The 16,275-nt window shown below is 45.2% G+C and overlaps 1 long non-coding RNA gene across 1 annotated transcript in view; it reads left to right on the top strand.

Moving 5' to 3' along the window:
* Positions 1–15,073, top strand: part of LOC126106896 (uncharacterized) — a 53,455-nt gene extending 38,382 nt beyond the window's left edge. The window contains exons 2-3 of the long non-coding RNA XR_007523416.1: positions 1,214–1,282; positions 14,975–15,073. This is a non-coding gene — a long non-coding RNA (uncharacterized LOC126106896). The remainder of the gene's footprint in view (positions 1–1,213; positions 1,283–14,974) is intronic.
* Positions 15,074–16,275: the final 1,202 nt, after the last annotated feature.

Here is a 16,275-nt window from a genome sequence, read left to right as displayed (position 1 = left end):
TGTTTGGTTTATGGGGCGCTCAACTGCGTGGTTATTAGCGCCCGTACAATTTCCCAACCTTTGCTCAGTCCAATTTCGCCACTTTCCTGGATGATGATGAAATGATGAGGACAACACAAACACAGACCGAGGTGGTCCAACCGCGCGGCCGCCGCAATCGCCGAATTTAAATCGTATGGACTACTTGTTCTGGGATCGTAAACAAAGTTTAATTTTCGAGGCTCCTGTAGAGACAGAGGGAGATCTGCAGGCACGAGTCCCGGCAGCTGCACTAGAAACTGAAGAGACACCAGGTGGGATGGAGAATGGGTACCTGAACACACTTCGTAATTACAACGTCTGTAACAACGTTTGTGGTCACGACTTCGAGCCACTGTTGTAATGCATCGGTGCTGTTCTGTACGTACTGTAAGATGGGTTCTTTTTTGTTTTGGCATAATGTAAACAAGTGATACAGACATATGTGCTTAAGTGACAAATGGATGTTTCATAACGTTTCCTTTCGAATTGTTACCTAATAATTGTACCCCGCCACGCCTAATGCAGTTCCTCAAGCAGATGTGGACGAGTTAAACCCGCCGTGGAACGCGAACGGTACGTTTCCGGATGTGGGTTCCTACTCAAAATATGAAGTACTCAATGCATCCTACAAGTTCTAGAAGTTCGTAACTATAAACTACAGCATAAGATTTCATTATATACTTTTCCAAACTTTCCATCCGTTTTTAAAACGGAAACATTTTTTGTTAGACTTTAGGGTGACTTACTGATATCGAACGAAACAACAAGTTTGCGGCTCAGTCACTATTTACTTATTTCCATTACACGTTTCAGACGTTTAAACCTCCGTCATCAGACGCATTTTTGTAAACTAACACGACTGTGCGTCTTGGTTTACGAGAAATTTGTGGCACTGTGTAGTAGAAGAAAACAAAACAAAACACCGTCTCGGTTCATGGCTCTTCGTTGTGTGATGACCTCCATCGAAAACATGAACAGGAATATGAATCTAAAAGTAAAACTAGTATTTTGTGAGCGGTGGTACGGATTACCTTATGGCTTGGTCCCAATCATACATTCGATCTATCACTTCATTTTGTTGTAAAGCGGAGAAGCTGAAGCTCAAAAGCATTAGGTGGACGTTTGCTCTAAGAAGGGAATGTACATTCGAAAACTACAATGCTGTGATTTATGTTGAATTTTTTATTTTCAGGATGCCGGATGTACAGAATTTACCTTTAGACTTAACACCTTGCCTGTCTAAGAAGGAATTTGATAACCGGTAAGTATCGTCGCGTTGGACGACTTCTGTAGATAAGTATATTGTCTTATTTCATAGTAACGTCCGCTTCTTGTGGAAACTTCCAACCTACAATTAGTTCAACCTGTTTGTTACATTCAAGCCTTGACATCTGTCTACAATATATACAGCTCACACTTTCGTCCACTACCAAATCAACTATAACCTTTTACCTCAGGATGAACCATGGACCTTGCCGTTGGTGGGGAGGCTTGCGTGCCTTAGCGATACAGATGGCCGTGCCGTAGGTGCAACCACACCGGAGGTGTATCTGTTGAGAGGCCAGACAAACGTGTGGTTCCTGAAGAGGGGCAGCAGCCTTCTCTGTAGTTGCAGGGGCAACAGTCTGGATGATTGACTGATCTGGCCTTCTAACATTAACCACAACGGCCTTGCTGTGCTGGTACTGCGAACGGCTGAAAGCAAGGGGAAACTACGGCCGTAATTTTTCCCGAGGGCACGCAGCTTTACTATATGGTTAAATGATGATGGCGTTCTCTTGGGTAAAATATTCCGGAGGTAAAATAGTCCCCCATTCGGATCTCCGGGCGGGGACTACTCAAGTGGACGTCTTTATCAGAAGAAAGAAAACTGGCGTTCTACAAGTCGGAGTGTCGAATGTCAGATCCTTTAATCGAGTAGGTAGGTTAAAAATTTAAGAAGGGAAATGGATAGGTTAAAATTAGATATACTAGGAATTAGTGAAGTTCGGTGGCAGGAGGAACAAGACTTTTGGTCAGGCGAATACAGGGTTATAAATACAAAATCAAATAGGGGTAATGCAGAAATCGGTTTAATAATGAATAAAAAAATAGGATTGCGGGTAAGCTACTACAAACAGCACAGTAAACGAATTATTGTGACCAAGATAGACACGAAGCCCACGCCTACTACAGTAGTACGAGATTATATGCCAACTAGCTCTGCAGATGACGAAGAAATTGAAGAAATGTATGATGAAATAAAAGAAATTATTCAGATAGGGAAAGGAGACGGAAATTTAATAGTCATGGGTGACTGGAATTCGGTAGTAGGAAAAGGAAGAGAAGGAAACGTAGTACGTGAATATGGATTGGGGCTAAGAAATGAAAGAGGAAGCCGCCTGGTAGAATTTTGCACAGAGCACAACTTAATCAAAGCTAACACTTGGTTCAAGAATCATAAAAGAAGGTTGTATACATGGAAGAGGCCGGGTGATACTGATAGGTTTCAGATACATTATATAATGGTAAGACAGAGATTTAGGAACCAGGTTTAGGAACCAGGTTTTAAATTGTAAGACATATCCAGGGGCAGATGTGGAATCTGACCACAATCTATTGGTTATGAACTATAGATTAAAACTGAAGAAACTGCAAAAAGGTGGTAATTTAAGGAGATGGGACCTGGATATACTAACTAAACCAGAGACTGTACAGATCTTCAGGGAGACCATAAGGGAACAATTGACAGGAATGGGGGAAAGAAAAACAGTAGAAGAAGAATGGGTAGCTTTGAGAGATGAAGAAGTGAAGGCAGCAGAGGATGAAGAAGGTAAAAAGAAGAGGACTAGTAGAAATCCTTGGGTAACAGAAGAAATATTTAATTTAATTGATGAAAGGAGAAAATATAAAAATGCAGTAAATGAAGCAGGCAAATAGGAATACAAACTTCTCAAAAATGAGATCGACAGGAAGTGCAAAATGGCTAAGCAGGGATGGCTAGAGGATAAATGTAAGGATATAGAGGCTTATCTCACTAGGGGCAAGATAGATACTGCCTACAGGAAAATTAAAGAGACCTTTGGAGAAAAGAGAACCACTTGTATGAATATCAAGAGCTCAGATGGAAACCCAGTTCTAAGCAAAGAAGGGAAAGCAGAAAGGTGGAATGAGGGCCTATACAAGGGCGATGTACTTGAGGACAGTATTATGGAAATGGAAGATGTTGTAGATGAAGATGAAATGGGAGATACGATACTGCGTGAAGAGTTTGACAGAGGACTGAAAGACGTGAGTGGAAATAAGGCCCCGGCAGTAGACAACATTCCATTAGAACTACTGACGGTCTTGGGAGAGCCAGTCCTGACAAACCTCTACCATCTGGTGAGCAAGATGTATGAGACAGGTGAAATACCCTCAAACTTCAAGAAGAATATAATAATTCCAATCCCAAAGAAAGCAGGTGCTGGCAGATGTGAAAATTACCGAACAGTTTAATAAGTCACGGATGCAAAATACTAACGCGAATTCTTTACAGAGGAATGGAAAAACCGGTAGAATCCGACCTCGGCGAAGATGAGTTTGGATTCCATAGAAACGTTGGAACACGTGAGGCAATACTGACCCTACGAGTTATTTTAGAAGAAAGGTTAAGGAAAGGCAAACCTACGTTTCTAGCATTTGTAGACTTAGAGAAAGCTTTTGACAATGTTGACTGGAATACTCTCTTTCAAATTCTGAAAGTGGCAGGGATAAAATACAGGGATCGAAAGGCTATTTACAATTTGTACAGAAACCAGATGGCAGTTATAAGAGTCGATGGACATGAAAGGGAAGCAGTGGTTGGGAAGGGAGTGAGACAGGGTTGTAGCCTCTCCCCAATGCTATTCAATCTGTATATTGAGTAAGTAGTAAAGGAAACAAAAGAAAAGTTCGGAGTAGGTATTAAAATCCATGGCGAAGAAATAGAAACTTTGAGGTTCGCCGATGACATTGTAATTCTGTCAGAGACAGCAAAGGACTTGGAAGAGCAGTTGAACGGAATGGACAGTGTCTTGAAAGGAGGGTATAAGATGAACATCAATAAAAGCTAAACGAGGATAATGGAATGTAGTCATATTAAGTCGGGTGATGCTGAGAGAATTAGATTTGGAAATGAGACACTTAAAGTAGTAAAGGAGTTTTGCTATTTGGGGAGCAAAATAACTGATGATGGTCGAAGTAGAGAGGATATAAAATGTAGACTGGCAATGACAAGGAAAGCGTTTCTGAAGAAGAGAAATTTGTTAACATCGAGTATAGATTTAAGTGTCAGGAAGTATTTGTATGGAGCGTAGCCATGTATGGAAGTGAAACATGGACGATAACTAGTTTGGTCAAGAAGCGGATTGAAGCTTTCGAAATGTGGTGCTACAGAAGAATGCTGAAGATTAGATGGGTAGATCATATAACTAATGAGGAGGTATTGAAATGGATTGGGGAGATGTTTGCGGCACAACTTGACTAGAAGAAGGGATCGGTTGTTGGACATGTTCTGAGGCATCAAGGAATCACCAATTTAGTATTGGAGGGCAGCGTGGAGGTTAAAAATCGTAGAGGGAGACCAAGAGATGAATACACCAAGCAGATTCAGAAGGATGTAGGTTGCAGTAGGTACTGGGAGATGAAGAAGCTTGCACAGGATAGAGTAGCATGGAGAGCTGCATCAAACCAGTCCCAGGACTTAAGACCACAACACGCGCCCGGGTTCCCGGGTTCGATTCCCGGCGGGGTCAGGGATTTTCTCTGCCTCGTGATGACTGGGTGTCGTGTGATGTCCTTAGGTTAGTTAGGTTTAATTAGTTCTAAGTTCTAGGGGACTGATGACCATAGATGGTGAGTCCCATAGTGCTCAGAGCCATTTGAACCATTTGACGACCACAACAACAACAACGAATCCTGTCACTCTGTGCCTACTCTTAGTCAAATTGTGCCAAGAGTTTCTTTTCTTGTATCAGGTTAGCTGAGGGAGCAAATGCGCTGCTTCCTGGACTCAGGTAGGTGCGCCGGCCCCAGATCGCATCCGCCAACGGTATTAACGACGATGGACAGTGTGCCGGCCAGCCTGGATATGGTTTTTAGGCGGTGTTCCACATCCCACTAGGTTAATACCGGGCTGGTTCCCATGTTCCGCCTCAGTTACACGGCTCGCAGACATTTGAAAACGTTCGCCCTATTTCATGGCTTACACTAGACGCAGAGGGTTGGGGGGCACTGATTCCGTCCCAGCGGGCATGGGATGGCGACAGGAAGGGCATCAAGGTACCCTACGGCCCTAACATCGCCAACTCCATAGTAACAAGGCCGACCCACATTGACGTGGGACAAAGGCCTTAAGAAATTGATGATGTTTATTAACTGTTCCGTCGCTTTTTGGTAAAATATTTTATATGTTGTGAATGTAAATACACACTTTTGTAATATTCTGTAATATTTGTTATTTATTTCACAAATCGGTTTCCGGCTGTTATGTCATCATCGGGTACAAAGATAAACATGTGCTGCAGTGAAATTTTGTTGGATCAAAGATTTTAAACTAGTGCATCAAGAGAGTATCTCCTTTATTAATAAAACACCTGCTTCACTGACCTGCATAAAAACACTATCATATCTTCTCTGCTTATAATTTAGTACCTATTAAAGACAATGTAAATACATAAAATTGCAATCGGTCACTTTTTTAAATAGTTATTTATTATTCCTTGAACCGGTTTTCGAACCTTTTCAGGTTCATCTTCACTTGGTTTTCCGAAAGTTACATATCTGTTTCTTGCAAAATGCTGGGCGCTGGCTTGCGACAGTATGGGCGGCTTTTCTCTGTAAGTGTCCATGTGTCTACTTCCATTTTGATGGCCAGTTGGTACAGCGCTTCACACAGTTTTACACTATCTATGTAAACATTTACAGTCTGATATCGAAACTTCACCAGCATCCAGCATGTGCTATGTGTTCAAAAAGTCTCTCCGCAGTGCCGTATGGTTGTTAGCCGCGTGTGCCGTATGATTGTTCGCCTGCCTGGGTTTTTCAACGAAACAATAAACGCACAACGATACTGCAGTGATATTCTGTACCCCTTCATAGGAGAACTTGCATAAGTGAAATACTGAACGATTATTTTCAACAGGATGGTGCAACTGCGCATACAGCTCACGTTTCAGTTGCTGACGTTTTTTGTGATCGCATAATTTCACGCTCGCCTGACCTAACACAACCTGACCTTTTCTTCTGGGGTGCAGTGAAAGCAACTGTGTATAAAAACCGCCCAAAATCCATCGGTGAATTTAAAACTGGAATATCCACTTTCAGTGCTTCTGTCACAGAAGAAATGTTAGAGCTTGTGTTTGGAAACATGATTAGACGAATTGAATAGTGTATTCAACAACGGGCAGGACGCTTTCAACATTTAATGCGAAAATTTGTAAGTAAAAACCAATATTTATTTGTTCATCAGACCCAGAAAATATTAGATACAGGCTCCCAGGTAGATGCCATTTTCCTTGACTTTGGGAAGGCGTTTGATACAGTTCCGCACTGTCGCCTGATAAACGAAGTAAGAGCCTACGGAATATCAGACCAGCTGTGTGGCTGGATTGAAGAGTTTTTAGCAAACAGAACACAGCATGTTGTTATCAATGGAGAGACGTCTACAGACGTTAAAGTAACCTCTGGCGTGCCACAGGGGAGTGTTGTGGGACCATTGCTTTTCACAATATATATAAATGACCTAGTAGATAGTGTCAGAAGTTCCATGCGGCTTTTCGCGGATGATGCTGTAGTATACAGAGAAGTTGCAGCATTAGAAAATTACAGCGAAGTACAGGAAGATCTGCAGCGGATAGGCACTTGGTGCAGGGTGTGGCAACTGACCCTTAAGATAGACAAATGTAATGTATTGCGAATACATAGAAAAAAGGATCCTTTATTGTACGATTATATGATAGCGGAACAAACACTGGTAGCAGTTACTTCTGTAAAATATCTGGGAGTATGCGTGCGGAACGATGTGAAGTGGAATGATCATATAAAATTAATTGTTGGTAAGGAGGGTGCGAGGTTGAGATTCATTGGGAGAGTCCTTAGAAAATGTAGTCCATCAACAAAGGAGGTGGCTTACAAAACACTCGTTCGACCTATACTCGAGTATTGCTCATCAGTGTGGGATCCGTACCAGTTCGGGATGACAGAGGAGATAGAGAAGATCCAAAGAAGAGCGGCGCGTTTCGTCACAGGGTTATTTGGCAAGCGTGATAGCGTTACGGAGGTGTTTGGGAAACTCGAGTGGCAGACTCTACAAGAGAGGCGCTCTGCATCGCGGTGTAGCTTGCTGTCCAGGTTTCGAGAGGGTGCGTTTCTGGATGAGGTATCGAATATATTGCTTCCCCTTACTTACACCTCCCGAGGAGATCACGAATGTAAAATTAGAGAGATTCGAGCGCGCACAGAGGCTTTCCGGCAGTCGTTCTTTAAGCGAAGCATAAGCGACTGGAACAGGAAAGGGAGGCAATGACAGTGGCACGTAAAGTGGCCTCCGCCACACACCGTTCGGTGGCTTACAGAGTATAAATGTAGATGTAAATTTATTCAATAAATTAATAACTTGTATTTCACTGAGTTTCGTTTCGGTATATTCACTGCGGCACACAGCAGGCGCAGCTAACAATCATATTGCACTGCGGAGAGACTTTTTGAACACCCCGTACAATTGTTATTGTCTTAGTTTACTTCACTTCAGCAGACCCAAAGAAACAACTTTAAGGCTAGGTTGGTAGAGAAGTCAATCAGAAAGAACTGCTGCCAGGTGGCAGTCACGGGAGGCGTATAGGCGAAATGCCACAGGAAGAGCTCTCGACCGTCACCCCTATATCTGCGCTCAGCGCTCTGTCCATCTCCGCGCGGATGACTGCAGTCCGAACGTATTAGGTGCCTGCCCCAACCAACATTTCATGCCAGTCTACATCGCTCCAGTCAGATTCAGATCGCCCTGCGGCAATCGAGCCAACAGCTCGTTGTTCTTGTTGTGGTCTTCAGTCCTGAGACTGGTTTGATGCAGCTCTCCATGCTACTCTATCCTGTGCAAGCTTCTTCATCTCCCAGTACCTACTGCAACCTACATCCTTCTGAATCTGCTTAGTGTATTCATCTCTTGGTCTCCCTCTACGATTTTTACCCTCCACGCTGCCCTCCAATGCTAAATTTGTGATCCCTTGATGCCTCAGAACATGTCCAACCAACCGGTCCCTTGCTCTTGTCAAGTTGTGCCACAAACTCCTCTTCTCCCCAGTTCTATTCAATACCTTCTCATTAGTTATGTGATCTACCCATCTAATCTTCAGCATTCTTCTGTAGCACCACATTTCGAACATGCCCTACAGGAGATATCGACGTCGTCGTCGCACAACAGTTTACAAAAACATAGAGAACATTGAACTAACTACAACATCAGGAGACAAGAAGAATCGCATCCCAGTTAAGAGTGTTCCAGCCCAGGCCCTCATTGATGGATCTTCAGTATTTCTTGGATGTTCTCTTAATTTTAGCTTTGATATTAACGACACATTCTCGCATGGAAATGGATGGTTCACAGTTACCATAGTGAGGGGTGGTAGTGGAGTGTCTAGCGTACCTGGATTTGAAAGTTTTATTGATAGAGATGTAATTGCCTATCGTACCTACCATATGTTTGAACTTGCTAATAAAGACTTTGGTAAATCAACTTGCCGTCCCGGGCCCCTAAGGATGGAAGTCCGTCACGCTGACCATTCAGCTATGGGGGCGGACTTTCGAGTAATGGGATGGTACCTTTGGAGATTTTCTGCACAAAGGAACTTGCCCCCCTTCTTGCAGCGGTGTACCGTAGGTCTCTAGAAGAGCGTAGCGTTCCAAAGGATTGGAAAAGGGCACAGATCATCCCCGTTTTCAAGAAGGGACGTCGAACAGATGTGCAGAACTATAGACCTATATCTCTAACGTCGATCAGTTGTAGAATTTTCGAACACGTATTATGTTCGAGTATAATGACTTTTCTGGAGACAAGAAATCTACTCGTAGGAATCAGCATGGTTTCGAAAAAGACGGTCGTTGAAACCCAGCTCGCGCTATTCGTCCACGAGACTCAGAGGGCCATAGACACGGGTTCCCAGGTAGATGCCGTGTTTCTTGACTTCGGCAAGGCGTTCTATACAGTTCCCCACAATCGTTTAATGAACAACGTAAGTGCATATGGACTATCAGACCAATTGTGTGATTGGATTGAAGAGTTCCTAGATAACAGAACGCAACATGTCATTCTCAATGGAGAGAAGTCTTCCGAAGTAAGAGTGATTTCAGGTGTGCCGCAGGGGAGTGTCATAGGACCGTTGCTATTCACAATATATATAAATGACCTTGTGGATGACATCGGAAGTTCACTGAGGCTTTTTGCAGATGATGCTGTGGTATATCGAGAGGTTGTAACAATGGAAAATTGTACTGAAATACAGCAGGATCTGCAGTAACTTGACGCATGGTGCAGGGAATGGCAATTGAATCTCAATGTAGACAAGTGTAAAGTGCTGCGAATACGTAGAAAGATAGATCCCTTATCATTTAGCTACAAAATAGCAGGTCAGCAACTGGAAGCAGTTAATTCCATAAATTATCTGGGAGTACGCATTAGGAGTGATTTAAAATGGAATGATCACATAAAGTTGATCGTCGGTAAAGCAGATGCCAGACTGAGATTCATTGGAAGAATCCTAAGGAAATGCAATCCGAAAACAAAGGAAGTAGGTTACAGTACGCTTGTTCGCCCATTGCTCGAATACTGCTCAGCAGTGCGGGATCTGTACCAGATAGGGTTGATAGAAGAGAGAGAGAAGATCCAATGGAGAGCAGCGCGCTTCGTTACAGGATCATTTAGTAATCGCGAAAGCGTTACGGAGATGACAGAAAAACTCCAGTGGAAGACTCTGCAGGAGAGACGCTCAGTAGCTCGGTACGGGCTTTTGTCGAAGTTTCGAGAACATACCTTCACCGAAGAGTCAAGCAGTATACTGCTCCCTCCTACGTATATCTCGCGAAGAGACCGTGAGGGTAAAATCAGAGAGATTAGAGCCCACACAGAAGCATACCGACAATCCTTCTTTGCACGAACAATACGAGACTGGAATAGAAGGGAGAACTGGTCGAGGTACTCAAGGTACCCTACGCCACACACCGTCAGGTGGCTTGCGGAGTATGGATGTAGATGTAGAAATTGGATGTGCTGAGTCAGTTGAGCAGCGATGCTGGTACCGGTAGTCACGAGAACATCGTCATATCCGTGGACGAGGTTCTGGGCGTCCACCATGCAGCACAGACGCCCGCCAGCATTGTCGTGTTGTAAGGGCAGCAGTTGCAGATCGTATAGCGCAGGTAAGAGGGCCCGTGAGCGCAGACGTGTCGACACGAATGGTTGGAAACCGGTTATTAGCAGTGGGAGTACGGGCACGCATCCCCCCCCCCCCCCCCCCGGCCCGTCTTCTTGTATGTGGGAACGTGTTGTTTTATAAGTTTATGTTGTAAGGCAAGCTGTTGATGTACTATTTTTCCTACATTGTCATGTCTTCTGGGGTATTCTGTATTTGCTAGTATTGTACATCCGCTTGTGATGTGATCTACTGTTTCTACACTCCTGGAAATGGAAAAAAGAACACATTGACACCGGTGTGTCAGACCCACCATACTTGCTCCGGACACTGCGAGAGGGCTGTACAAGCAATGATCACACGCACGGCACAGCGGACACACCAGGAACCGCGGTGTTGGCCGTCGAATGGCGCTAGCTGCGCAGCATTTGTGCACCGCCGCCGTCAGTGTCAGCCAGTTTGCCGTGGCATACGGAGCTCCATCGCAGTCTTTAACACTGGTAGCATGCCGCGACAGCGTGGACGTGAACCGTATGTGCAGTTGACGGACTTTGAGCGAGGGCGTATAGTGGGCATGCGGGAGGCCGGGTGGACGTACCGCCGAATTGCTCAACACGTGGGGCGTGAGGTCTCCACAGTACATCGATGTTGTCGCCAGTGGTCGGCGGAAGGTGCACGTGCCCGTCGACCTGGGACCGGACCGCAGCGACGCACGGATGCACGCCAAGACCGTAGGATCCTACGCAGTGCCGTAGGGGACCGCACCGCCACTTCCCAGCAAATTAGGGACACTGTTGCTCCTGGGGTATCGGCGAGGAACATTCGCAACCGTCTCCATGAAGCTGGGCTACGGTCCCGCACACCGTTAGGCCGTCTTCCGCTCACGCCCCAACATCGTGCAGCCCGCCTCCAGTGGTGTCGCGACAGGCGTGAATGGAGGGACGAATGGAGACCTGTCGTCTTCAGCGATGAGAGTCGCTTCTGCCTTGGTGCCAATGATGGTCGTATGCGTGTTTGGCGCCGTGCAGGTGAGCGCCACAATCAGGACTGCATACGACCGAGGCACACAGGGCCAACACCCGGCATCATGGTGTGGGGAGCGATCTCCTACACTGGCCGTACACCACTGGTGATCGTCGAGGGGACACTGAATAGTGCACGGTACATCCAAACCGTCATCGAACCCATCGTTCTACCATTCCTAGACCGGCAAGGAAACTTGCTGTTCCAACAGGACAATGCACGTCCGCATGTATCCCGTGCTACCCAACGTGCTCTAGAAGGTGTAAGTCAACTACCCTGGCCAGCAAGATCTCCGGATCTGTCCCCCATTGAGCATGTTTGGGACTGGATGAAGCGTCGTCTCACGCGGTCTGCACGTCCAGCACGAACGCTGGCCCAACTGAGGCGCCAGGTGGAAATGGCATGGCAAGCCGTTCCACAGGACTACATCCAGCATCTCTACGATCGTCTCCATGGGAGAATAGCAGCCTGCATTGCTGCGAAAGGTGGATATACACTGTACTAGTGCCGACATTGTGCATGCTCTGTTGCCTGTGTCTATGTCCCTGTGGTTCTGTCAGTGTGATCATGTGATGTATCTGACACCAGGAATGTGTCAATAAAGTTTCCCCTTCCTGGGACAATGAATTCACGGTGTTCTTATTTCAATTTCCAGGAGTGTATTTGTTGTTTGCAAAGTCTGCTTTTATCTGTTGTGGTATTGGGATCTTTAATAATATGCTTGCTGTAATATCTGGTGTTTATTGTTTGATCCTGTATTGCAATCATGAATCCTTCCGTCTCACTTATATATTGCCTTTGCTTAGCCATGTGTTGGATGCATCTTGATCGATGTGTGGCTGTGTTAGATGATACAGGTGCTTGCCATGTAGTGTTTTCTTTTTCCAATTTACTTTCTTCGTATCTGTTGATGTTATGTGATCTAGAGGGTTGTAGAAGTGGTTATGAAATTGCAGTGGTGTAGCCGATGTATTTATAAGAGTGATTGCTTTGTGTATTTTGCTAGTTTCTGCTCGTTCTAGAAAGAATTTTCTGAAATTGTCTACCTGTCCATAATGTAGGTTTTTTATGTTGATAAATCCCCTTCCTCCTCCCTTTCTGCTTAATGTGAATCTTTCTGTTGCTGAATGTATGTGATAATAATAATAATAATTATTATTATTATTATTATTATTATTATTATTATTATTATTATTATTATCATCTTTCCGTTCTCAGATGTGATGTCTGGTTATTATTATTATTATTATTATTGTCATCGTTATTGTCATTATCATTGTCAGTATATTCAGTTGGTAGGTGGAAATAACTACTATCTATTTGTTTGAACCATTTAGTGCATGTAATCCCATTTTGATATCTGCATACTTTTAAGATATTGGATGTTTTTATGTGCACCCTTAATTTGTTACATTAAATATCCGGTTCACAGAATAACATTTTGAGTTAAACTCAAAGAGCATGAAATAACAGAAATAATTTTCTTTTTCACTGACTAAAGGAAAAAATCAAAAGATGTAAAAAGTAGGAAATACGACAAATAAGGATAAAGTGCTGAATATTTCAGATGAAGTGGAAAGTAACCAGATATAGGGTGTAGGGAGCAGAAATATGTGTGAATGTTAGAGTGAGGACAATGATGAGTTTGAGAACACTCAGTAAGAACGAAGAAAGAGATTCGAGCGCGCATGGAGGCTTTCCGGCAGTCGTTCTTCCCACGAACCATACGCGACTGGAACAGGAAAGGGAGGTACTGACAGTGGCACAGAAAGTGTCCTCTGCCACACACCGTTGGGTGGCTTGCGGAGTATAACTGTAGATGTAGATGTAGACATCATCGACGTGCCGTAAGAAGATCACTTGGAAGTTGAAATGGCGCGCCATGGTCTTCAGCGACGAAAGCAGATTCTGCCTGGACACAAGTGATGGTCGTTTGCGCTTACGACGTAGACCTGGTGAGCTTTGTCTCATAGAGTGCACACACTGGCCCCAATCCAGGCCTTATGGTCTGGGTCAACACGATATGTTCTTGTGGTATACGTGCTGTAAGACCTTCGGTACACACACCATCAGATTATTTGACTTGTCGCTCTAACGAAGTAGGCCAGAGTCAGCAATATGTCTCGTGGTCTTATCGTGGCACCATGTCCCATAAATGTTCGATGGGAGTCATGTCGGGTGAACTGGGTCGCGAAATCATGTGCTCGAATGTTCCAGAATGTTCAAACCAGTCACAAACGATTGTGGCCCGGGGACATGGCACATTGTCTACATTAAAAATTGCATCGTTGTTTGGGAACATGAAGTTCACGAGTGGGTGAAAATGATGTCCAAGTAGCCGAATATTGCCGTGTCCAGTCAATGAACGGTTCAGTTGAACCAGAGGATACAGTCCATTCAAAGTACACACATTTCACACCATTATGGAGCCATAGCTGGCTTGCACAGTCCCTTGTGAACAACTTGGATCCATCCCTTCATGGGGTCTGCACCATCACCTCTTACTACCTGAAATCGGGACTCATCTGACCATGTCACGGTTTTCCAATCGCCTATGGTCCAACCGATATGGTCTAGAGCCCAGGAGAGCCCCTACAGGCTGTTATCAATGGCACTCACCTCGGTTGTCTGCTGCCATAGGCCATTAACACCAAGTTTCGCCGTAGTGTCCTAGCAGATACTTTCATCGTATGTCCCACGTTCAGTCCTGCGGTTATTCGACGCAGTTTTGCTTATCTGTTAGCAGTGACAGCTCTACGCGAACACTGCTGCTCTCGGTCGTTAAGTTGAAGATCGTCAGCAAGCAGTGGCCGTGGTGGGATGTAATGCCTGAAATTTGGCATCCTCGCCACACTTTCGACACTGTGCAACTCGGAATGCTGAATTCCCCAACGATTTCAGAAATGGAATGTCCCGTGCATCTAGCTGCAACTACCACTTCACATTCAAAGTCTGTTAATTCCCATCATGCGGCCATAGTCACGGCGGGAACCTTTTACACGTGAAGCACTCTCCGTCTTGAGGCCACGAGTGGCCCATCGGTACCATTCGACCGCCGTGTCATCCTCAGCTGAGGATGCGGATAGCAGGGGCATGCTGTCAGCACACCGCTCTCCCGGTCCTTACAATGGTTTTCTGTGACCGGAGCCGCTACTATTCGGTCGAGTAGCTCCTCAATTGGTATCACGAGGCTGAGTGCACCCCGAAAAATGGCAACAGCGTATGGCGGCCCGGATGGTTACCCATCCAAGTGCCGGCCACGCCCGGCACCGCTTAACTTCGTTGATATGACGGGAACCGGTGTACACACTGCGGCGAGGCACATGAACAACCTGAATATATATGACGACCCCGTCAATGCACAGCCCTGTTATAGCTTCTGTGCGCAGTCCTACCGCCATCTGTGTATGTCCATATCGCTTTGGTCTCCCAAGTGTATATGAATGATAAATTGTAAGGTAAGTGCATTTAGTGTCGCCGCCTGTAGTAGAATTACTTAAAGATTGAGTTCTCTTTGTCCTTTGCAGGAACACACCAAACGATGGAGACGGCGATCCCAATAAAGGCTTCTTCTACGAACGCATGGCCATTTCTCTTGTCTTCCTCCGCTGTCTCAGGAAGCAGCTGCCCAGCTTTAAAATTCGGTCCGAGTACGAAGCTGCAGGCAAATTCGACGACGTTGTCGTTGAGTGGGAATGTACCAGGAGTGACGGAAGCGTCGGCAGGTGCACGTTACTCGTGCAGTTGAAACACAAGACGTCGTCTGATTTTCAAGAGCTCAAAGAAGCCTATTTCTTTTCATCTACTTACGCAGAAAAGGGCTTCAACATTGATAAGTACTACGAATCTTTTAAAGAGATTAAGGGGAGTCTGAACGGCAGGCAATATGCGCTAGTGCTCTCAACTAACGCCTCCCTGCATGAAAACGCGAGGTGTTTTTTTAGGGAGCCAGAGGCGAGCTCAGTCGTGGGGGCAGACCTGCTGCAGACGGGTGGTGTGGTGTACCAACTGAACCCAGACAACGAGAGGGTTAAGGAGAAAGTCAAAGACGAACAGCAGGGAGCCGAAACCGCCCAAGATTTTATGAAGCATTTCTTCTTGTTCTGTGGGCAGGACGTCAAAAGAATACGTGAGGACATCTGTGTGGAACTCGAACGCCTGCAAGTGCCTTCCCAAAGCTGCGAAACAGTCTGCGAAGAACTACGAAAGAGTGTGAAGGAATGGAAAGTTGAAAAAAAGTGTAGCGACCCAGATGTCCTAACCAGCAGCTGGAGCAAGTGGACAGACATTGTACGCCAACACGTAGAGACTACGGTGAATAATTGCAGCATCTTGATTACGAGACGGAAGTTCCACAATGTGGAAACTCTTCGGCAGTTCCTGGAGGGCGCTAACCCAGCCTACGTGCGGCCCTTGTCAGCCGACACAATTGCTTTGACAGTCACTAAGGTCAGCCAAGCTATATGCCCGGAAAGGCACATCCTGGTGAATCTTAATAGATACAAGGAGTCACAGCAGAGTGTTCTTCGACCTTGGGGTCCGTCTTGCAGGTGGATGGTGAGTGAAGTTTTATTCATTAACTCTTTCGTTTATACACTACTGGCCATTAAAATTGCTCCACCAAGAAGAAATGCAGATGATAAACGGGTATTCATTGGACAAATATATTATACTAGAACTGACATGTGATTACATTTTCACGCAATTTGGGTGCATAGATCCTGAGAAATCAGTACCTAGAACAACCACCTCTGGCAGTGATAACGGCCTTGATACGCCTGGGCATTGAGTCAAACAGAGCTTGGATGGCGTGTACAGGTACAGCTGC

This window comes from Schistocerca cancellata, chromosome 10, assembly GCF_023864275.1.
Source record: "Schistocerca cancellata isolate TAMUIC-IGC-003103 chromosome 10, iqSchCanc2.1, whole genome shotgun sequence".
Lineage (NCBI taxonomy): Eukaryota > Metazoa > Arthropoda > Insecta > Orthoptera > Acrididae > Schistocerca > Schistocerca cancellata.
This window is presented reverse-complemented; position numbering and strand designations above follow the sequence as displayed.